This window comes from Dendrobates tinctorius, unplaced genomic scaffold, assembly GCF_039654945.1.
Source record: "Dendrobates tinctorius isolate UK_male_01 unplaced genomic scaffold, ASM3965494v1 ptg000015l, whole genome shotgun sequence".
In the NCBI taxonomy this organism is placed as follows: Eukaryota; Metazoa; Chordata; class Amphibia; order Anura; family Dendrobatidae; genus Dendrobates; species Dendrobates tinctorius.
In genome coordinates, this window is record NW_027361683.1 from 52,502,198 (window position 1) to 52,526,128 (window position 23,931).

Genomic DNA, 23,931 nt, shown 5'->3' on the forward strand with positions numbered 1-23,931 from the left:
CAGTGCTGGTCAAACTGACCAGAAACCACAGGTGGCGTCACGAATCATCTCAACAACTTTATCCTACCCCTTTTTACATTGACCGCCTGAGGCCACGGACCGGGTCACTGCCACTGTAACATCTCCCATTGAAGTCAACGGGCCAGGCACAGAGTACCCCACGGGCTCTGGGGGCGAGTCAGATGCTCTTTGTGAAAGAACACCTCCTCAAAGCACAAGAAGCACAGCTGAGGGTGTACAATAGATCGGTGAAGGTGAGACACTATAATCCTGGGGAACAGGCGCTGGTACCTACGGTGGAGAGCAAATTTCTGGCCAAGTGGGAGGGACCCTATGAAGTAGTTGCAAACTCCACGCTCAACTCCCTGCATACTGCAACTCATACAGCCAGATGTAACCCGACAGATCTTAGAACATTTGCGGTCACACACCATTACTGGGGTAAGTGTTTGACCTCATGTGCCTGGGCCCACCCCCTTGTTTGATCCCTTTGTCCTTTCATTTGGTTGGCATCAGTAGTCCCAGCAAGAGGCTTAGCCATATTCAAAGGAAACCCACTAATACGGTGATCACTGCATCACTGAGGGGGTACTTATACCAATGTGATTCTCATTCATGCTTTGTATTATATACAGTTAGGTCCATATATATTTGGACAGACAACATTTTTCTAATTTTGGTTCTAGACATTACCACAATGAATTTTAAACAATTCCGATGCAGTTGAAGCTCAGACTTTCAGCTTTCATTTGAGGGTATTGGATGAAGGGTTTAGGAGTTTCAGCTCTTTAACATGTGCCACCCCCCTGTTTTTAAAGGGACCAAAAGTAATTGGACAGATTAAATAATTGTAAATAAAATGTTCATTTCTAGTACTTGGTTGAAAACCCTTTGTTGGCAATGACTGCCTGAAGTCTTGAACTCATGGACATCACCAGACGCTGTGTTTCCTCCTTTTTGATGCTCTGCCAGGCCTTCACTGTGGTGGTTTTCAGTTGCTGTTTGTTTGTGGGCCTGTCTGAAGTTTAGTCTTTAACAAGTGAAATGCATGCTCAATTGGGTTGAGATCAGGTGACTGACTTGGCCATTAAAGAATATTCCACTTCTTTGCTTTAATAAACTCCTTGGTTGCTTTGGCTTTATGTTTTGGGTCATTGACCATCTGTAGTATGAAACGACGACCAATCAGTTTGGCTGCATTTGGCTGGACCTGAGCACACAGTATGGCTCTGAATACCTCAGAATTCATTTGGCTCCTTCTGTCCTGTGTCACATCATCAATAAACACTAGTGACCCAGTGCCACTGGCAGCCATGCATGCCCAAGCCATCACACTGCCTCCGCCGTGTTTTACAGATGATGTGGTATGCTTTGGATCAAGAGCTGTACCACGCCTTCACCATACTTTTCTCTTTCCATCATTCTGGTAGAGGTTGATCTTGGTTTCATCTGTCCAAAGAATGTTCTTCCAGAACTGTGCGGGCTTTTTTAGATTTTTTTTAGCAAAGTCCAGTCTAGCCTTTTTATTCTTGATGCTTATGAGTGGCTTGCACTGTGCAGTGAACCCTCTGTATTTACTTTCATGCAGTCTTCTCTTTAAGGTAGATTTGGATATTGATACGCCTACCTCCTGGAGAGTGTTGTTCACTTGGTTGGCAGTTGTGAAGGGGTTTCTCTTCACCATGGAGATTATTCTGCGATCATCCACCACTTGTGACATCTGTCTGCAAGTCTGGGCTGCAGTAAGACAGCACCCCGAGCAACCCCAATACCCTTTACCCCTATACAGGGATATGGATTTACAGCGGAGCCCAGGAGGCGCTGTCTGAACATTAGCAGCGGACCTGGCAGGACGGTCGCCAGAGAGGGGTTAAAAAATGGGACCAAAAGCGTAGTCAGGAATCCAAGTCTAAACCAGGCGGGCAGCAAAGGTACAAAAACGGCAGGCAGTAGCAGAGTCAAATCCAGGCGAAGGTCAGAGTCATAAACCAGGAGGGAGGCAGAGGTACAAAATCGTCAGGCAGGAGCAGAGTCAGAAATCCAGGCAAAGGTCAGAATCAAATATAGCAAATAAACTAGCACACTGGGGAAACCAAGACTATATCTGGCGGCCTGCAAGACAGGCCCCAAGGTATTTGAAGGATCAGGCTATCCCTCACAGGTTCACAGTCTGATGATGTCATTTGGACCACCCCCAGGACCAGGCCAGATGGTGAGGCACCAACCCTTTTCATGACTGACAGAGGAGCGGAGCCTGCGCCCACCAGATGCCTGCGCAGGAGCCCCTTCTCTGTCACCACTACCCATGGGGAAACCACGGCGCCTCCTAGTGGCCGAGGCAGGAACAGCCGTCCCCAAGTCTGACTGTGACGTGACCGCCCGGCGCCTCCCAGTGGTTGAGGCCGGAACAGCAGTCCCTGTATCTGACGGCGACATGGATCTGGATTTACAGCGGAACCCAGGAGGTGCTGTCTGAATATGAGCAGCGGACCAGAGCAGGACGGTCACCAGAGCGGGGTTAAAAAACGGGATCAAAAGCGTAGTCAGGAATACAAGTCTATACCAGGCGGGCAGCAAAGGTACAAAAACGGCAGGCAGTAGCAGAGTCAAATCCAGGCCAAGGTCAGAGTCATAAACCAGGAGGGAGGCAGAGGTACAAAATCTGTGTGAAGGCCAGTGATGGGGGTCTGCAGCTTCTAATCTGCACAGGGGATGGCAGTCACTGATGTAATCTGTTGTGTGACAAAGCCTCTGCTGTGTGAATGAGACAGCTCTGTGTCACTGATGTCTTCACACAGCAGCAGATTTGGTGCAGTGTATGTGTGAGCACTGTGTCTCTAATGACACAAATACTGATAGGAGCAGCCTGTCCAATCAGCAGCTGTAACAGTTTGAAGTGTTGGGGTGTGTATGTATGGAGATATATATGATACTAAGGATTCTGATACTATAAATAAAGGGCTTGTTTGTGTTGTTGAGCCCTTCCTTCATTCCTTCCTAGCTTTTCACTATTCCTTTCTGACCCTGGCATACCTCCAGCCTGTGTAAGGTGTGTACCTAAAACCTAGCACTTTATAATGTTTCTAGTAGATATACATAACCGGTGCACGCGGACCATTCACCTCTGCCAGTGCTGGGAAAGACAAGCTGCAATTTATTTATGTATTTTGCCCATCACCTCCGGGCAATTTTTTGTTTTTCGTTTTTCCCTCTCCTTCTTCCATAACTTTTCTATTTTTCCGTCAATACAGACATATGAGGCTTGTTGTTTTTTGCAGGACGAGTTGTTCTTTTAAATCATGTCATTTATTTTACCATATAATGGACTGGAGAATGGGAAAAAATTCAAAGCACAATTACACGTGTTTTTGGGGTTTTTTTATTCACCATGTTCACTATATGGTAACACTGAGGTGTCGGTATAATACCTCGGGTCCATACTATATGGTAACACTGATTTGTCGGTATGATGTCTCAGGTCAGTACTATATGGCAACACTGACCCAAGGCATCATGCCGACATATCAGTGTTACCATATAGTACGGACACGAGGTATCATACCGACATAGTGTTACCATATAGTACGGACCCGAGGTATCATACCTACAAATCAGTGTTACCATATAGTACGGACCCGAGGTATCATACCGACACCTCCGTGTTACCGTATAGTACTGACCCGAGACATCATACCGATATAGCAGTGTTACCATATAGTACGGACACGAGGTATCATACCGACATATCAGTGTTACCATATAGTACGGACCCGAGACATCATACCGATATAGCAGTGTTACCATATAGTACGGACACGAGGTATCATACCGACATATCAGTGTTACCATATAGTACGGACCCGAGGCATCATACCGACATATATCAGTGTTACCATATAGTGAACATGGTGAATAAAAAACCCAAAAAACAAATGTGTAATTGCACTTTGAATTTTTTCCCAATCTCCAGTACATTATATGGTAAAATAAATGACATGATTCAAAAGAACAACTCGTCCTGCAAAAAACAACAAGCCTCATATGTCTGTATTGACGGAAAAATAGAAAAGTTATGGAAGAAGGAGAGGGAAAAACGAAAAACAGAAAATTGCCCGGAGGTGATGGGAAAATACATAAATAAATTGCAGCTGGTCTTTCCCAGCACTGGCAGAGGTGAATGGTCCGCGTGCACCGGTTATGTATTTCTGCTAGAAACATTATAAAGTGATAGGATATAGGTACACACCTTACACAGGCCGGAGGTATGCCAGGGTCAGAAAGGAATAGTGAAAAGCTAGGAAGGGATGAAGGAAGAGCTCCTCAACAACACAAACAAGCCCTTTATTTATAGTATCAGAATCCTTAGTATCACATATATCTCCATACATACTCCCCCCAACACTTCACACTGTTACAGCTGTTGATTGAACAGGCTGCTCCCATAAGTATTTGTGTCATTAGAGACACAGTGCTCACACATACACTGCACCAAATCTGCTGCTGTGTGAAGACATCAGTGACACAGAGCTGTCTCATTCACACAGCAGAGGCTTTGTCACACAACAGATTACATCAGTGACTGCCATCCCCTGTGCAGATTAGAAGCTGCAGACCCCCATCACTGGCCATCACACAGTCTATTCTCACATATTCTGCAGCGCTTTACAGTTTAACAGTTTCAAAACACAAGTCATAAGTAACAACGTTAACAATACAGTAATTAAAGTAAAATAAGACGAACCTGCTCGTGTGAGCTTACAATCTACAATGACGTGGGAGAGATACAAAGTACAGGTGTGTATTTACAATGATGTATTTACAATGATGGTCCAGCCATCTTGAGAAGGTGGGGGACAGAGATAGTGAATGGGCTACATACTCACACTTGCACATAAAATTACTTTGATTAGAGAACGTGATAGGTTGCTCTGAATAGATGTGCTTTGAGAGAGCGCCTAAAACTGCAAATTGTGGATAGTAATAATTTCTTGGGGTACAGCATTCCAGAGGATTGGCGCAGCGCGGGAGAAGTCTTGGAGTCAGGAGTGGGAGGTGCCGATTAGTGCAGAGGTTAGTCTAAAGTCTTTTGCAGAGCGCAGCGGTCGTCTAGGCCGATCAGAAATGAGGGCGGAGATGTAGGGGGGTGCTGCACTGTGGAGAGCTTTGTGGGTGAGAACAAGTACTTTGAATTGGACGCTATAATGAATGGGCAGCCAATATAAGGACTGGTGAAGAGCGGACGCGTCCGAGTACCGATTAGCCAGATAGATGACCCTGGCTGCTGCATTAAGTATGGACTGGAGAGGGGAAAGTCAAGTAGCAGGGAGGCCAATTAATAGAGCATTGCAGTAGTCCAGGCGGGAGTGGATCAATGTGACAGTGAGGGTTTTTGTTGTTTCCGTGGTGAGAAAAGGGCGGATTCTAGAGATGTTCTTTAGGTGTAAGCGGCAAGAGCGGGCAAGACATTGTATATGGGATGTGAAGGAGAGGTTGGTGTCAAACATAACACCCAGACAGCGTGCCTGCTGCCAGGGAGTTATTATGGTGCCACCCACGGAGAGGGAAATGTCAGATTTAGGAAGGATAGTAGATGGCGGGAGCAGAAGACGTTCCTTTTTTGAGAGGTTAAGTTTCAGATAGAGAGCAGACATGATGTTGGAGACAGCGGACAGACAGTCACTGGCGTTCTGTAGTACAGCGGGGGTAAGGTCGAGGAATGACGTGTATAGTTGTGTGTCATCAGCATAAAGACGGTACTGAGAGCCAAATCTGCTGATGGTCTGTCCAATTGGGGCCATGTAGAGAGAGAAGAGAAGGGGGCTAAGGACTGAGCCCTGAGGTACCACGACAGCGAGAGGAAGAGGAGATGACGTGGAGCCAGAGAACAAAACACTGAAGGAGCGGTCAGAAAGATAGGAAGAGAACCAGGAGAGAGCAGTGTCCTTAATGCCTAGTGACTGGAGCCTAGAGAGTAGGAGATGGTGATCAACAGTGTCAAAAGCTGGTCACCGTTACATTTTGCTGTCAGAAGGTCATTGGTCACTTTGATGAGTGCAGTTTCAGTCGAATGTAGGGGTCGGAAGCCAGACTGTGAAGGGTCTAGGAGGGAGTGAGAAGAGAGGTAACGGGTAAGGCGGCAGTAGACTAGGCGCTCAAAGAGTTTAGCGATGAAGGGGAGATAGGAGACTGGTCTGTAGTTGTTTCTGCATGATGGGTCGAGAGCAGGTTTCTTTAATAATGGAGTAATGATAGAGTGTTTGACGGAGGATGGGAAAATGCCTGAGGAGAGGGAGAGATTAAAGATTGTAGTTAGGTGAGTTGTGATGACTGGAGAGAGAGACTGGAGGAGTTGTGAGGGAATGGGGTCGGTAGTGCATGTAGTTGGGCGAGAAGAAGAGAGGAGTCTGGAGACTTCTTCTTCTATGATGGGATCAAATGTGGAAAGTGAGCCAGGGGAAATGCAGGTAAGGAAGGGAGTCACAGCATTTGGTGGTTGGGAGCGATTTTCCTGACAGATATTATCTATTTTCTCTATAAAATGGGAGGCCAGGTCATTTGCACAAATGTCTGAGATAGGAGCTTGTTCTTTTGGCCTGAGGAGGGAGTGAAAAGTGTTGAAAAGTTTCTTGGGGTTGTTGGCTAGTGAGGAGATCAGGGTGGTGAAGTAGGTCTGTTTGGCGAGGTGAAGGGCAGAGTTGTAGGTTCTTAGCGGAAAATTAAAGTGGAAGAAGTCTTCTTGTGTGCGGGTTTTTCTCCGTCGGCGTTCAGCACTCCTAGCGCATCGCTGAAGAAATTGAGTTTGTGATGTGAGCCAGGGCTGTTTTACTCTGTGTTTGGAGGTTCTGAGGGTGAGGGGCGCTACCTGGTCAAGGGTGGTTGTAAGAGTGTTGTTGTAGTGATGAAGAGCCAGATCAGGACAGGAAAAAGAGGAGACTGGGGACAGGGAAGATTGTAGGGAGTCTGAAAGTGTCTGAGGGTTAATGGCTTGTAGGTTTCTGAATGTGTGATAGGTAGGAGTGTGCTGGGGTGGGCGAGGATTTGTGAGCGTGAAGGAGAGAATGTTGTGGGTCAGAGAGGGGAAGCTGTTGTGAGTTCATTTTCCCCTTCACCGTCGATGTCTGATAAACTCCCTCTTCTGGTGAAGGAAGGTAGTGAGGCTGATTACCAAACACCTGATCTGGTAGATGATGACTGGATAACAGGAAATTCTGACTGGATAGAAGGCAGCCGACGCCCTTCTGAGTTGCTGGTGATTTCTCTGCTTGATTCTTGGAGACCAGTCTGATTCCTGCTTCCCAAAGATAAGATTTTGCTCTGCTATTGAACTTATTAGTTTTGTTTACCTTGTTTTTTTGGAGTTCAGCCATCCCCGGTCGGGGGTGTGCAGAGTTCCATTTTTGTCTCTGATCAGTTTGTCTCTTTGCTCTGTCTTCAGAATTTACCTGAGTGCTGATATAGTCTTTTTGAAGTCCTAGCGACTTCAGGGCCTGTTTTTCCTATCAGACGGTTGGGACATTTTTTGGTAGGGTTTTTTACGGATTGCAGACAGCAGCTTTTCTATCCTGTCCTTTTTAGTTAGCTTGGCCCCATCGTTTGCTCAACCTATCTTTCTGTGTTAGTGTTTTCATCTTGCTTCACCGTCATTATTTGTTGGGGGCTGCCTATTGCTTTGGGGTCTGCTCTGGGGCAGTTTAGGTTTCCCCTTTCTTTCTTTAGGCCTATTTAGTTCTCCAGCTGTGATCGAGGGGTCTAGGGCATCGTAGGAACCCCCCACGGCTACTGTTAGTTGTTGTGAATAGGATCAGGGGTCTGCAATCCGATAGCTACCAACCTCTCCGGTTTTCTGGACTTAGCTTGTATTTTTGTTTTTTCCTCCTTCGGTGACTCATTCATAACAGGAAGCGGTGAGTTATTTAGGTAGGAGATTGAGCAAAGCCGGACAAAGACCAGGTCAAGGGTGTTACCGTCTTTGTGTGTCTCAGAGGCTGAGAGCTGTGAGAGGCCGAGAGAGGTGGTTAGTGATAGAAGCTGGGATGCAGATGTGGAAGTAGGGCTGTTAATGGGGATGTTGAAGTCTCCCAGGATAAGGGTTGGTAGTTCTGAGGACATGAAGTGCGGCAGCCAGGCTGAAAAGTGGTCAAGGAAGTGGGTGGGTGAGCCTGGGGGCCGGTATATGACCGCTACTCTGAGGGAGAGGGGATGGAAGAGCCTGATGGTATGGACATCAAAAGAAGGGAATGAGAGTGATGGAACTGGGGGGGATGACCTGGAAAGTGCATTGTGGGGACAGGAGTATGCCGACTCCACCACCAGGTCTGTTTGTGGGTCTCGGGGAATGAATGAATTGTAAGCCACCATAGGAAATGGCAGCAGGAGAGAAAGTGTCAGAATCCTGAATCCAGGTTTCAGTGAGGGCCAACAGATTAAGAGAGTTGTTCAGAAAGTAGTTATGCAGGAAAGGAAGCTTGTTACATACAGACCGTGGATTCCAGAGGGCACAATTGAAAGAAGGAGATGAAGAAGTGCAAGTAATATTAATTAGGAGTTCTGGTTACCTTCCAAATACTCATGAACCGAATCCTAGCTCCCCACAAGAAGTACGCAGTGGCCAACCTGGATGACAGTGATCTTCAGCCGCGACTGTGGAAGCCATATGAGCAAAGTTCAGGTGATACTTGATGCTCTATGGAAGGCGAGGTTTTCCATAAACCAGAAGAAATGTGCCATGGGCATGGAGAAAATTAAATACTTGGCTTATGTTGTAGGCAAGGGCGAAATTAAGCCCCCCAAAAAAAGCTGATGTGAACCAAAGTTGTCCACAGAAGCAGGTAGGAGCGTTCCTGGGCATAATGGGCTACTACTGCGGGTTTATCCCTAACTTTGCGACGTCAGCTATGACTAAGTGGTTTCTAGAAGCTGAGATAGCTTTCTATGAACTGAAGCTAGCCCTTGTTAAACTGCCAGTGTTGGTGTCACCGGACATCTCTAAGGAGTTTGTGGTCCAGACAGATGAGTCAGATGTCAGGCTGGGTACTGTCTTATCACAAAAGGTGAATGGGGAAGCGTACCCTATAATGCTGTTTTTTTTTTTGTTTTTTTTGTTATGCTGAGCGGTTTATGAAGTTTTAATAAACCAGCCCAGATATTTTACTGAAACTGCTTCCTGTGCCTACCTCTTAGATATGCACACACATACACTGCTCAAAAAAAATAAAGGGAACACTTAAAAACAACAGAATATATAACTCCAAGTAAATCAAACTTCTGTGAAATCAAACTGTCCACTTAGGAAGCAACACTGATTGACAATCAATTTCACATGCTGTTGTGCAAATGGGATAGACAACAGATGGAAATTATTGGCAATTATCAAGACACTCCCTCAATAAAGGAGTGGTTCTGCAGGTGGGGACCACAGACCACATCTCAGTACCAATGCTTTCTGGCTGACGTTTTAGTCACTTTTGAATCTTGGTTGTGCTTACACACTCGTGGTAGCATGAGACGGACTCTACAACCCACACAAGTGGCTCAGGTAGTGCAGCTCAGCCTGGAAGGCACATCAATGCGAGCTGTGCCAAGGTTTTTTGTGTCTGTCAGCATAGTGTCCAGAGGCTGGAGGTGCTACCAGGAGACAGGCCAGTACACCAGGAGACGTTGAGGGGGCCGTAGGAGGGCAACAACCCAGCAGCAGGACCGCTACCTCAGCCTTTTTTGCAAGGAGGAACAGGAGGAGCACTGCCAGAGCCCTGCAAAATGACCTCCAGCAGGCCACAAATGTGCATGAAAACCGACTCCATGAGGATGGTCTTCGTGCCCGACGTCCACAGATGGGGGTTGTGCACACAGCCCAACACCATGCAGGACGCTTGGCATTTGCCACAGAACACCACGATTGGCAAATTCGCCATTGGCGCCCTGTGCTCTTCACAGATGAAAGCAGGTTTACACTGAGCACATGTGACAGACGTGACAGTGTGGAGACGCTGTGGAGAGCGATCTGCTGCATGCAACATCCTTCAGCATGACCGGTTTGGTAGTGGGTCAGTAATGGTGTGGGGTGGCATTTCTTTGGAGGGCAGCACAGCCCTCCATGTGCTCGCCAGAGGTAGCCTGACTGCCATTAGGTACTGAGATGAGATCCTCAGACCCCTTGTGAGACCATATGCTGGTGCGGTTGGCCCTCGGTCACTCCTAATGCAGGACAATGCCAGACCTCATGTGGCTGGAGTGTGTCAGCAGTTCCTGCAAGATCAAGGCATTGAAGCTATGGACTGGCCCGCCCGTTCCTCAGTCCTGAATCCGATTGAGCACATCTGGGACATCATGTCTCGCTCCATCCACCAACGTCACGCTGCACCACAAACTGTCCAGGAGTTGGCGGATGCTTTAGTCCAGGTCTGGGAGGAGATCCCTCAGGAGACCATCCGCCGCCTCATCAGGAGCATGCCCAGGCGTTGTACAGTAGGGAGGTCATACAGGCACGTGGAGGCCACACACAATACAGAGCATCTTTTCCTTGTCATGAGGCATTTCCACTGAAGTTGGATCAGCCTGTAATTTGATTTTCCACTTTGATTTTGAGTATCATTTCAAATCCCGACCTCTGTTAGCTTTACACTAGACAAGGCGGACTCCCCGGAGTGGACCCTCTGGACCGTGACATCGAGGGTCCCTGGATGAGCAACCAGGAGGAACCAACCCCTATACAGGGATCGTTAGGAGGAGGTCCAGGGGTTCGAATGCCACGGCAGCCAGAACTAAGAGGGGCGGCTGGGAGTGGAGTGCAGGGACTAACACGGGAAGGCAGGTCTGGAGTAAAACAGTAGGTACAGACACGGGTAGACTGGACTGGTACAGAGCTGCAGGTACGGACACAGATAGGCAGGACCGGAGCGGACACAGGTAGGCTGGACTGGAACAGGACTGCAGGTGCGGACCCAGACAAGCAGGACCGGAGTAGGACAGCAGGTACGGACACGGGTAGGCTGGACTGGAACAGGACTGCAGGTGCGGACACAGACAGGCAGGACCGGAATAGACACAGGTACGGACACGGGTATGCTGGACTGCAAGGAAGCACAAGGCAGTGAGAGAGTGGAAGCTGCTAGGCAAACCACAGGACCTAGATGGATGTCAGAACAACAATGATCAGGTGCATCCATTAAGGGAGGGCGGCCTGATATACCCGCAGATGTGCCCCCATTGGTTCGGCGGAGCTACTGGGTCAGGGCACCGCCGTCCGTTAAGATCACAGGCAGAGGGCCGGCCGCGGCCTATGGCGCATGCGCAGAGCACGCAATGACGTCACAGACCGCGGGGCGGTCAGAGGAGGACGGCGTCGCTGGACCAGGAGGGAGCGAAGCTGCGGCGCCGGGCAAGAATGAGCGCTCGCGACAGGGGGGCGGCGCACGACTGGAGGCACGGGGACCGTGACAGTACCCTCCCCCTTAAGCCGTTCCCTGCTGCGATTGAGAAGAAATCTCCTGAGAATGCGGGGAGCGTTGATGTTCTCCTGGGGCTCCCAGGACCTCTCCTCAGGACCAAAACCCTTCCAGTCAATAAGGAAAAAGTTCTTCCCTCTAACTCTCCGCATGGCGAGAATATCTCTTACCTCGAAGGTGTCGTCGGAACCCACTGGCGGAGGAGCAGGACACGGTGAAGGGTGGAACTGAATTAGTACCACAGGTTTCAGGAGAGAGACCTGGAAGGTGTTCGGGATGCGGAGTGAAGCAGGTAACCAACTTGTAGGCGACTTCATTGACACGATCCAGGATCTCAAAAGGGCCAATGCACTGGGGACCCAGCTTGTAATAGGGTAACTTTAAGCGGATATACTTGGACGTGAGCCAGACCTTATCCCCGATGCAAAATGGTGGAGGATCCAACCTACTCTTGTCTGCGTGATTCTTCATCCGCTCACTAGCCCTTTTGAGGGCTGTATTGGTCTCGGACCAAATTTCAGAAATTTCTTGGGACAAGGAGTTGGCTGCCGGTACTTCGGAGGTTGGGACTACAGGAAGAGGTATACGTGGGTGTTTGCCATACACCACGAAAAACGGGTAGAGGATTCGCTGACATGATTGTTATAGGCAAACTCTGCCCACGGAAGCAGGTCAACCCAGTCATTCTGGTGGGCATTGGAGAAATGACGAAGGTATGCAGTCAGCGTCTGGTTGGTTCGCTCTACTTGCCCATTGGTCTGCGGATGATAGGCAGAAGAGAAGTCCAGGGATATATTCAGAAGTAGGCAAAGCGCTCTCCAAAACTTGGAAGTAAACTGGACTCCACGATCAGACACGATCCGTTGAGGTAGGCCGTGAAGCCTAAAAATCTGATGGACGAAAATCTTAGCTAGTCCAGGTGCAGAAGGAAGGCCGCTCAAAGGAATAAAATGTGCCATTTTGGAGAAGCGGTCCACAACCACTAGAATCACCGTACAGCCGGAGGAGCGGGGCAAATCAGTGATAAAGTCCATGGCAACATTCTCCCAAGGTGATGTAGGTACCGGCAGAGGAAGCAGCAGACCAAACGGAGGCCGACGAGGTGTTTTATTCCTAGCGCAGGAGGAGAAGGAGGCAACGAAATCAGCTACATCTTGGCGGAGAGTTGGCCACCAATAATACCGGGATATGAGAGCAAGGGTCTTCTGGATTCCGGCATGGCCAGGCAATTTAGAGGAATGCCCCCAAAGAAGAACTTTTCTTTTGGCACTCTCTGTCACGAGAGTCTTACAAGGAGATGGAGAAAGCAGTCTCAGCGGTGCCACGGTGATAATCTTCGCGGGCTCGATGATGTGGGACGGTTCCTCCCCAACCTCAGGCGGTTGAAAGACTCTGGACAGGGCATCGGCTTTGGTGTTTCTGTCCCCAGGGCGAAAGTGGAGCTCAAAATCAAAGCGAGCAAAAAACAAGGACCATCTGGCCTGTCGAGGATTAAGTCTCTGGGCGGACTGAAGGTAGGCCAGATTCTTGTGGTCCGAGTAAACAACAAACGGGTGGACTGCTCCCTCCAGAAGATGATGCCACTCCTCCAATGCCAATTTGATGGCCAAAAGCTCACGGTCGCCAATCGAGTAATTACACTCGGAAGAGAAGGCTTTGGAGAAGAATCCACAAGGGCGTAGGCGACCAGAAGAGGTCTTCTGGGATAAGACAGCCCTGGCTCCTGTCGAGGAGGCGTCCACCTCCAGCATGAAAGGTTTGCCGCTCTCAGGACGGGACAATACAGGAGCCGTGAAAAAAGCCCGTTTTAGCGACTGGAAGGCCTCTTCGGCCTCTGGCGTCCAGGAGTTAGAAGAGATCCCCTTACGGGTAAGGGCGGAAATTGGCTTGAAAAGTGAAGAAAAGTGTGGAATAAACTGCCTGTAGTAGTTGGCGAATCCGAGGAAACGTTGGATGGCTCTTAGGCCGACAGGACGGGGCCATTTGAGAATGGCTGACAGTTTCTCTGGATCCATCTGCAGCCCGGCGTCGGACACAATGTAGACCAGAAATGGCAGCGAGGTTTGCTCGAACAGGCATTTCTCCATCTTGGCATACAAACGATTCTCCCGAAGACGCTGAAGAACCAGGCGGACAGTCCTCCTATGGGATGGAAGATCAGAGGAGAAGACAAGGATGTCGTCCAAGTACACTACCACACAGGAGTACAGGAGATCCCGAAAGATCTCATTGACGAATTCCTGGAACACAGCCGGAGCGTTGCACAGCCCGAAAGGCATCACCAGGTACTCATAGTGACCGTCACGGGTGTTAAAGGCGGTCGTCCATTCATCGCCGGCACAGATGCGGATAAGATTGTATGCTCCCCTGAGATCCAACTTGGAGAAGATCCCTGCCCCTCTGAGACGGTCGAACAACTCCAGTATGAGTGGGAGGGGGTACCGGTTCTTGATGGTGATGTTGTTTAGACCCCTATAGTCGATGCATGGGCGTAGCGAACCGTCCTTTTTAACGAAGAAACCAGCTCCTGCGGGGAAGGAGGACTTCCGAATAAAACCCTTGGCAAGATTCTCCTGGACGTATTCAGACATGGCTGCAGTTTCCGCGGGGGAGAGTGGGTAGATTCTACCCCTAGGAGGAGTGGAACCAGGGATTAACTTGATAGGACAGTTGAAGGACCGGTGTGGTGGAAGGACCTCCGCCTCCTTCTTGTCAAAGACGTCTGCATAGGACCAGTAGGCCGAAGGAAGCCCCGAAAGCTCCAGAGGTGGACACGCAGAGACATCTCCCCAGCGCAGAACCTCTCCCGATGACCAGTTGAGAACCGGCTTATGAGTCCGTAGCCACGGGAGACCAAGCAGAATGGCGTGAGACAGATCGGGCAACACGTAGAAGGCCACTTTTTCCTGGTGGAGAGCGCCGATTTGCAAAACCACCTCCTCTGTGACCGCCGCGATGGGGTCCTGTAGTGGTCTGCCATCCACAGAAGCGATTAGTCTGGGATTCTTTAGGGTAACCACGGGAATCCGATACTTGGCCACCACTTCACGCCGGATGAAGCTACCTGCAGCGACCGAATACATGTAGGCCACCTGGGACCCACGCCTCTCCCCTGAAAGTAAAAGAACAGATAACGTGAGAGCTTGAGAGGAATCATTTACACCTAGGGAGGCCTCTCTTACCTGACCTAGGTGGAAGAGTTTCCCGGTCTCTCAGGGCAAGAACGGATGAAGTGGGATGCTCCTCCACAATAAAGACAGAGACCCTGCGCCCGTCTCTCTCTCTGACGTGTCTCAGCCATCCGGACCTGGTCTACATGCATGGGTTCGGGAGGCGGAGTGTGACCAGATCCAGCTGGTCGCGAACTAAAGGAACGAGTAGTGGTCGGGGCTGGCCTAGTAGGTCTCCTGTTCCTAGCTGACTCCCGCGCGCGCTCCTGGAACCGGAGGTCTATTCGAGTTGCCAATGAGATAAGGTCCTCGAGAGTGGTGGGAGTATCCCGACCCGCTAATTCATCCTTTATCCTGCCCGACAACCCACACCAGAAGGCTCCGACCAATGTCGCATTATTCCAACCCAATTCAGAAGACAACGTGCGGAACCGGATGGCGTACTGACCAACCGTCAGGTTGCCCTGGTGAAGGATGAAAAGCGACTCGGAAGCTACCCGTCCCGGCTCATCAAACACTCTACGAAAGGTGTCCAGGAAAACCAGAATGTTTGAAACCACGAGGTCATCCCTCTCCCAGAGAGGATTCAGCCAGGATAAGGCCTCCCCCTCCAGATGGGACATGATAAAGGCCACCTTCGTCCTATCGGAGGGATACTGGTGAGGCTGAAGCTCGAAGTGCAGGCTACATTGGTTTAAGAACCCTCTACACTGTTTGGGGTCACCACTTTACCGAGGTGGCTTGGCAAGGCGAGGAGAGGGAAGCGAGGCAGGGGTAGCGGCCGAGGCTGCAGTGGCGGACTGGAGAGCCCCCAAACGGTTGTCTACAGAGGCCATATAGGACAGAATATGGGACTGGGTGTCGCGCTGTTGACCCAGTTCCTGCTGGAGGCTGGCCAACTGGGCGGCGTTCCCTGGATCGGCAGCCTATAGGGCAGATAGGCGTGACTCCATGGACTTCATTACGGACATGAAGCGCCCCTGGTTCTCCCGTAAAAAGAGCAACTCCTTTTGACAGGGAGCCGAGGCACCGGCAGGATCCATGGCCTGATCGTACTGTTAGCTTTACACTAGACAAGGCGGACTTCCCGGAGTGGACCCTCTGGACCGTGACACCGAGGGTCCCTGGATGAGCAACCAGGTAGAACCGACCCCTATACAGGGATCGTTAGGAGCAGGTCCAGGGGTTCGAATGCAACGGCAGCCGGAACCAAGAGGGGCGGCTCGGAGTGGAGTGCAGGGACTAACGCGGGAAGGCAGGTCTGGAGTAGAACAGTAGGTACAGACACGGGTAGACTGGACTGGAACAGAGGTGCGGACACAGACAGGCAGGACCGGAATAGACACAGGTACGGACACGGGTATGCTGGACTGCAAGGAAGCACAAGGCAGTGAGAGAGAGAGTGGAAGCTGCTAGGCAAACCACAGGACCTAAATGGATGTCAGAACTACGACGATCAGGCGCCTCCATTAAGGGAGGGCGGCCTGATATACCCGCAGATGTGCCCCCAATGGTTCAGCGGTGCTACCGGGTCAGGGCACCGCCGGCCGTTAAGATCACAAGCAGAGGGCCGGCCGCGGCCTATGGCGCATGCGCAGAACACGCAATGACGTCACAGGCCGCGAGCCGGTCAGAGGAGGACGGCGTCGCTGGAGCAGGAGGGAGGGAAGCTGCAGCGCAGGGTAAGAATGAGCGCCCGCGGGGGGGGGGGGGGGGTGGCGGCGCGGCATGTGACTGGAGGCACGGGAACCGTGACAACATCCATGGGATATTCATTTTGATTTATATTGAAAATTGTTATGTTTTATTGTACTAAACACATTCCACTATGCAATGAATAAAAATCTGCAACTGGAATATTTCATTCAGAGATATCTAGGATGTGGTATTTTAGTGTTCCATTTATTTTTTTTTAACAGTGTATATTGCAAACTGGGGGGTACAGTAGCATATTAATACATTCTTTTTATTGCAGATATTCCCTGTAATTGGGGCTGGTATTCAAGTCCCAGTTACAGCTGTAACTCAGCTATCTGGCCGCACTGTGTCTTCCTAGGACCCAGCAGATCCTGCTCTCTAAATACACATAGCAATCACATGCTCACTGGGGCTGGAGGAGGAAGCACTATCAGTGGTTTCTAATATACTTAAACAAGCGCTGATTCAGCCGGTGTGAACATCAATCGAGAAAGTAAAAGAGGCACTAAAGTGGTTAGAAGATAACTGTACTTTCAGTAAAGTTTGCATAAATAAATAGTGCATGGAAATATCAAAGAAATCTCCTTTTCTCTATCTATGAGCCACTTTTCCCCCTTGTTCCTACTTCCTGAATTTGACATGTCATTCACGTTCTGGAAAAAAAAAAAAACTCAACTCCATCTTGCCCAAAACAATACAGATTACCACCATAGTGGCGTTTCAGGTTTAGGATCCTATTATACCTCATTAAGAGGGAAGGGGGAGAGGAAGTAAGGAATAAAATGAGAAAGCAGGTAGAGGGAGGCACAAAGATTGTGCTAAGCTTTCTAACAAAGATTTTACTTCACATCTAAAGAAGTCAGTTATAGTTCTGCCGAACTTTACAAAAATGTTTATTTCGGGTACCCGAAAATGATGACGAACTGGGACCCCATTCATGTGAATGAGGGGTCCAAACATCTGGTGGTTCTCATGCTCTCATCTGTGTGTTAGTGCGGGAAACACCAGATGTGATCGACGGTAACCTTACAAGTTACCGCTGGTTACAGCAGTGTGGTTCACAAGTTTCACAGATGACAGCCTGCGAGCCAGCAGCTCTGAAAAAGTTACCGCTGGTCAGGCATCCGAGAGTTTTACTCTCATCAGCATACACCTAGTCTCATGAGCAGCGAGAGCAAGCTCATGCTGATGAGAGTATTCACCAGCCGTCACCTGTGCATGGTAAAAGGCCGTTGAGATAATTAGTACAGAGCGTGTGTGTTTTACTGTACATATATTTAGCTAATAAAAAAACAAAAAATAAGGCATGGATCCCCCTTATTGCTACTAACCAGCGGAGGGAAAGCAGAAAACTGGGGGTTGGTGTTATTATTTTGGGAAGAGGACCAAGATCCATGAATCTTCCCAGTATATTAACATCAGCTCACAGCTGTCCACGTAACCTTTACTGTTAATAAAATGGGTCAGGGGGAAGACCATCAAAATCAAAATGATGGGGAGACCATAAAAAAAAATTTGATGTGGTGTCCTCCTATATTTAATAACCAGAAAAGGCTAAACAGACAGATGCGGGCTGATATTAACAGCCTGGGAACATGTATTGGAGATTGGCCCCCTGTCAGACTATTAACACTAGCCTTCTGCCACCCCTGAAATGGCGCATCCTTTAGATGAGCCGATTCTGGCTCTTTGCCTAGGCTCATCCCATTTGCCCCGATGCTTTGGTAAGTATGGTAATTGTTTTAGGGTTGATGTCAGCTTTGTAATGTCAGCTGACATCAAGCCCAGCCAGGGGTTAGTAATGGAGAAATATCTATAAGACACCCCTATTACTGAGAGGTAACATCATTCGCTGTGCATAGTCCTCTATTACAAACGAATGCCAACTCAATGCTACTATGCATTAGCGCAAGCGTTAACGCGATCGTACGAAAAAATAGATTTTGGACATCAGCGTTTGCGCATCTGTTTAACGGATCCGTTAAACGGATGGCACTAAAGCAATGTGAACCTAGCCTTAGAAGGGTTGAAAGTTAACCACCAATTTCTCATTTTTACAACAAAATCACATCACATTTGAATTGAGTGAGGGGTCTATGACAGAAAATACCCAAAGTGACACCATTCTAAATACTGCAGTACTCAAGGTGCTAAAAACCAGATTCCAGAAGTTTATTAACTCTTCAGGTGCTGCACAGGACTTATTGGAATGTGAACAAAAATAAAGATGTTTTTTCATAACTTTTTTGACAAAATATTTACTTTGGACCTCAATTTTATTTCCATAACGGTAACAGGAGAAAATAGCCTGCACAGATTGTTTAACAATTTTTCCTGATATTGCAAATATTCCATATGTGGGGGGAAAACCACTGTTTGGGTGCAAGGCAGGGCTCGAAATGGAAGCAGCACCACTTGACTTTTTGAAAGCAAAATGTCACGTCATGCCATGTTTGGAGAGACCCTGGTGTGCCTAAATAGTAGGACTTTAACACAGAGAACAACTCCCCCATGTTATTGTTGCACCCCAGTACACAGTCTTGTTTGGAGACTTGTGTAGAGGTACCTCATACATTGGTGGGGATGCTGCCATTACCATGTATGTGGTCAAGAAAAGGATATTTCTCTTGTCCTTGTACTTGGCCACCAACATGTTGTCGCTACATTGGGCTCTGCTCTCACCCTTTCTAAGCAGCTGCCCAATTAACTTCTTAGGGAGGCCTCTCTGGTTTTTACGAACAGTACCATAGACTGCAGTAGCTCGCGCAGAAAGGGACTTGAAGAGTGGGATGCTGGTATAAAAGTTATCTACGTAGAGGTGATAACCTTGATCCAGCAGTGGGTGCACCAAATCCTATACGATTTTTCCTACTCACTCACTCACAGGACTGGAGGGGGGCATTCAGGGAGTTGCATCAGAGTGTCCTTCCCTTCATAAACTCTCAACTCGTGGGTGTATCCTGAGGTATTATCATACAGCTTGTAGAGTTTAATTCCGTACCTGGCTCTTTTACTGGATTAGAGACTCGTCCACGCAAATGTCCCTTTGGGATATATATGTACAACTTCGCAAACTTGCTGAAGTGAACAATGACCGGCTGAACTTTGCGAAGTCAGTCAAAGTTTGGGGGGGGGGGGGGGCAGCTCGTGGGGGACACTGTGCATTCTCACTGCAACGCAAAAATTTGTGGATGGCCTCAAAATATTGACGTGTCATGGCCATACAGAACACTGGAGTGCTGTATAAAACATACAGCATAAGTTGTTGCTTCTTCACTAAACCCATGTCAAGAACCAGGCCCTAAAAAGTAATTTCTACTGCGTCTACAGGGTTCCAGTTAGAAAATGATGAAGGGTATTTTTGTAGCAAAAAATTGCTGGGCGTACAAATTTATCTCAGCCATCATGAGGTCTACAAAATCAAAGATTTGAAAAAGGTCTATTTCTGTGAGGCCAGTGGTGTCAAATTAGATTCCTGATTGCACCACAAAATCAGGAATCTGTGGCATATATTCTTCAGGGAGGGGGCGTAAGGTCCATACAGGGTCAGTAACGTTGGGCGCTGCTTCATTTTCTGTCCTGGGGCGTCTACATGGTGGTTCGATATCACTTGAGGAATAGGAGGAGTCATAAAATTAAAGTAAGATGGCATACTCTCACTCACTGTCCATGTCGAAGGCAAGGAAAGAGTATGTCTCCTCCGCTGAGTACAGAGTTTGGGACGAGCAGGACGAGATTTTTTCATGTATGAGATGTTTCTATGTGTACCAATCATGGCACAAGCTTGAAAAAGGTCCAGCATAGGACTGCTCAGTGACTGCCCTGTACACATCCACAGCTAGAACGAGAAAGTACAGGGTTGGTGACTGTGGGGTCAGATCGCGTCTGTGCACTGATCGGACGATGATGTTGATTGCACCAATCAGAGCTGGCCCAAGTAACGCTGTGGTTGTAGGCTACAGACTACTATCATTGCCTAAAACACTAAAACGCTGTGATTGACTGTTCCGAATTCAACAGCCATTCACAGCAACTAACAGACCAACATGAGAAAACAGAGTGCAAAATAGGTCTAATACTTACATCAAAGATGGTATGTGAATGTACCGGGGTAGAGTGTACATATGCTGGCCAATCAGCCCCCTGACGAAGCCTTGGGTGAAACATGCGTTGGGGCTGGTGGGCCAGCACATGTACACTCTACCCTGGTACATTCAAATAGCATCTTTGATGTAAGTAATTAGACTTGGAACTATCTTCTAGTTAAAAATTGTCTAGCAATAGTCATTGTCTCCTTTTTTCTTTGACTAGGGGTAATTGGTTAGAGGACATAATGTTGATAGGCCCTGCTGTAAAATACATATATGAAATAATTACCGTATCTGCTAAGTTTATTTGCATGTATGCTGGCACCACCTTTTTCAGGAATGCTCTGCTTGTGTCTTATTTAGATGTTTGTTCATTCATATTATTCTTTTAAAATTATTGAAATAAAATGCTATTTTTATGAGACCTACTTTGTACTCGGTTTTCTCATGTTGGTATCCTGATTTACTTTAGAGTGTGTCTCATGCAAATAAGTTACTGTAGCTGCTCGTTTTTGGTGGTATTTATCAATCACAGCAATTATAGCTTGGGAGGGGGTTGTCACCAACTCCCGGGACGACGAACACTCCATGTACCCTGATGCAAAACTGAGCACCAACCTAAATGTGATCTCCGCATTTTAGCCATGATGTTCCCAGTACATCCAATGTCGGTAAGTGCTTACTAACCAAGACATACTGTCTAAGGTCGGGAAGGGGTTAATGACAATTAAGTCATCGCCGGTCACACACAGTCACTCAGGATTGGAACTAGATGTAGCCGAGTTGGGGATCGTCGTGGGGCATCAACATTATGGATTAGCGGCGGACAGGCGAGTATAACTGATTTTTTATTTTTACGTTAATAAATGGGTAAGAGGAAATTTGTTGGGTAGTGTTTTCCTCAATTAAAGGATTTTTTTCTGTGTGTGCCTCTATTAATTTTCACTACGGGGTTAGTAATGGGGATGTCTATTTTGACGCCTCTCCATTACCACTAACAGACATAAAACAGCTTGCATCAACAACAAAATTACCCAACTTACCAATGCACCAAGGCAAGTGGGAAGAGCAGGGCAAAAAGCCAGAATTGGAGCATCTAATAGATGCGCATTTTATGGAGCGGCTGCGGACTATTTTTAGCCTGGAGAGAGCAAATATCCATGGCCCCTACTCAGCCTGAGAATACCAGCCCCCAGCTGTCTGCTTTACCTGGTTATCAAAAATGAGGCGGTCCCCATGCTGCTTTTTTCATTTATGTAAATAATTTAAAAAACAGCATGGGGACCCTTCCATTTTAGATAACCAGCCCAGATAAAGCTGACAGCTGAGGTCCGCAGCCCGCAACTGTCAGCTCTACCTGCACCGGTAATCAAGAATAGAGGAGACCCCAAGAGATAGATTATAAAAATATATATATATATATATATATATATATATATATATATATATATATATATATATACATACACATACATATATATATTACAGTACAGTACAGTCCAAACGTTTGGACACACCTTCTCATTCAAAGAGTTTTCTTTATTTTAATGACTATGAAAATTGCAGATTCACTCTGAAGGCATCAAAACTATGAATTTACACATGTGGAATTATATAGTTAACAAAAAAGTGTGAAACAACTGAAAATACTGTGTGTCTTAAATTCTAGGTTCTGCAAAGTAGCCACATTTTGCTTTGATTACTGCTTTGCACACTCTTGGCATTCTCTTGATGAGCTTCAAGAGTTAGTCACCGGAAATGGTTTTCACTTCACAGGTGTGCCCTGCCAGGTTTAATAAGCGGGATTTCTTGCCTTCTAAATGGGGTTGGGACCATCAGTTTTGCAGAAGTCTGGTGGATACACAGCTGATAGTCCTACTGAATAGACTGTTAGATTTTGTATTATGGCAAGAAAAAAGCAGCTAAGTAAAGAAAACCGAGTGGCCATCATTACTTCAAGAAATGAAGGTCAGTTAGTCTGAAAAATCGGGAAAACTTTGAAAGTGTCCCCAAGTGCAGTGGCAAAAACCAACAAGCGCTACAAAGAAACTGGCTCACATGAGGACCGCCCCAGGAAAGGAAGACCAAGAGTCACCTCTGCTGCAGAGGATAAGTTCATCCGAGTCACCAGCCTCAGAAATAGCAGGTTAACAGCAGCTCAGAATAGAGACCAGCTCAATGCCACACAGAGTTCTAGCAGCAGACACATCTCTACAACAATTGCTAAGAGGAGACTTTGTGCAGCAGGCCTTCATGGTAAAATAGCTGCTAGCAAACCACTGATAAGGACAGGCAACAAGCAGAAGAGACTTGTTTGGGCTAACAAACACAAGGAATGGACATTAGACCAATGGAAATTTGTGCTTTGGTCTGATGAGTCCAAATTTGAGATCTTTGGTTCCAACCACCATGTCTTTGTGTGACACAGAAAAGGTGAACGGATGGACTCTACATGCCTGGTTCCCACCGTGAAGCATGGAGGAGGAGGTGTGATGGTGTGGGGGTGCTTTGTTGGTGACACTGTTGGGGATTTATTCAAAATTGAAGGCATACTGAACCAGCATGGCTACTACAGCATCTTGCAGCGGCATGCTATTCCATCAGGTTTGCGTTTAGTTGGACCATCATTTATTTTTCAACAGGACAATGACCCCAAACACACCTCCAGGCTGTGTAAGGGCTCTTTGACCAAGAAGGAGAGTGATAGGGTGCTACACCAGATGACCTGGCCTCTACAGTCACCAGACCCGAACCCAATCGAGATGGTTTGGGCTGGACCGCAGAGTGAAGGCAAAAGGGCCAACAAGTGCTAAGCATCTCTGGAAACTCCTTCAAGACTGTTGTAAGACCATTTCCGGTGACTACCTCTTGAAGCTCATCAAGAGAATGCCAAGAGTGTGCAAAGCAGTAATCAAAGCAAAAGGTGGCTACTTTGAAGAACCTAGAATATGAGACATATTTTCAGTTGGTTCACAATTTTTGTTAATTATATAATTCCACGTGTTAATTCATATTTTTGATGCCTTCAGAGTGAATCTACAATTTTCATAGTCATGAAAATAAAGAAAACTCTTTGAATGAGGTGTGTCCAAACTTTTGGTCTGTACTGTATACATACACACACATTTTTTTTATATATAGTGCGTCGGCTAATCACAGCCATGCCACTACTTAATGTGGTGGTGATGGGGTAGAAAGTGACCACACAGGAAAAGCTTGCTGATTGGCCTTTTAATCAAGCTTTGTTCGGACTGCTGAACCAAACAATAACACAGACTTAAGTCGGATTTGGCCATCACTACTGCTGACTACTGTTGTTCATGGGACACATCATATCTACTAATCTCCTCCCACTGGCTAAGTCAATTGCAAAATTGATCGAGATCGAGCCTACAGAGGAGAAAAACTGAAAATGCAGGACATGTCAAAGGGTTACCAGAAATATTACTATTCTTCTTGGAAAAGACACACACAGCAGCTTTTTCTGAAAAAAGTTACTAAAACATAGTTACCCTTTAAAAAAAAAAATAA

General features: G+C 47.5%; 1 protein-coding gene across 3 annotated transcripts in view; it reads right to left on the reverse strand.

Annotated features, from left to right (window-relative positions):
* Positions 1 to 23,931, reverse strand: part of SERINC2 (serine incorporator 2) — a 237,958-nt gene that overhangs the window by 120,622 nt on the left and 93,405 nt on the right. The gene's annotated exons all lie outside the window — the stretch shown is intronic.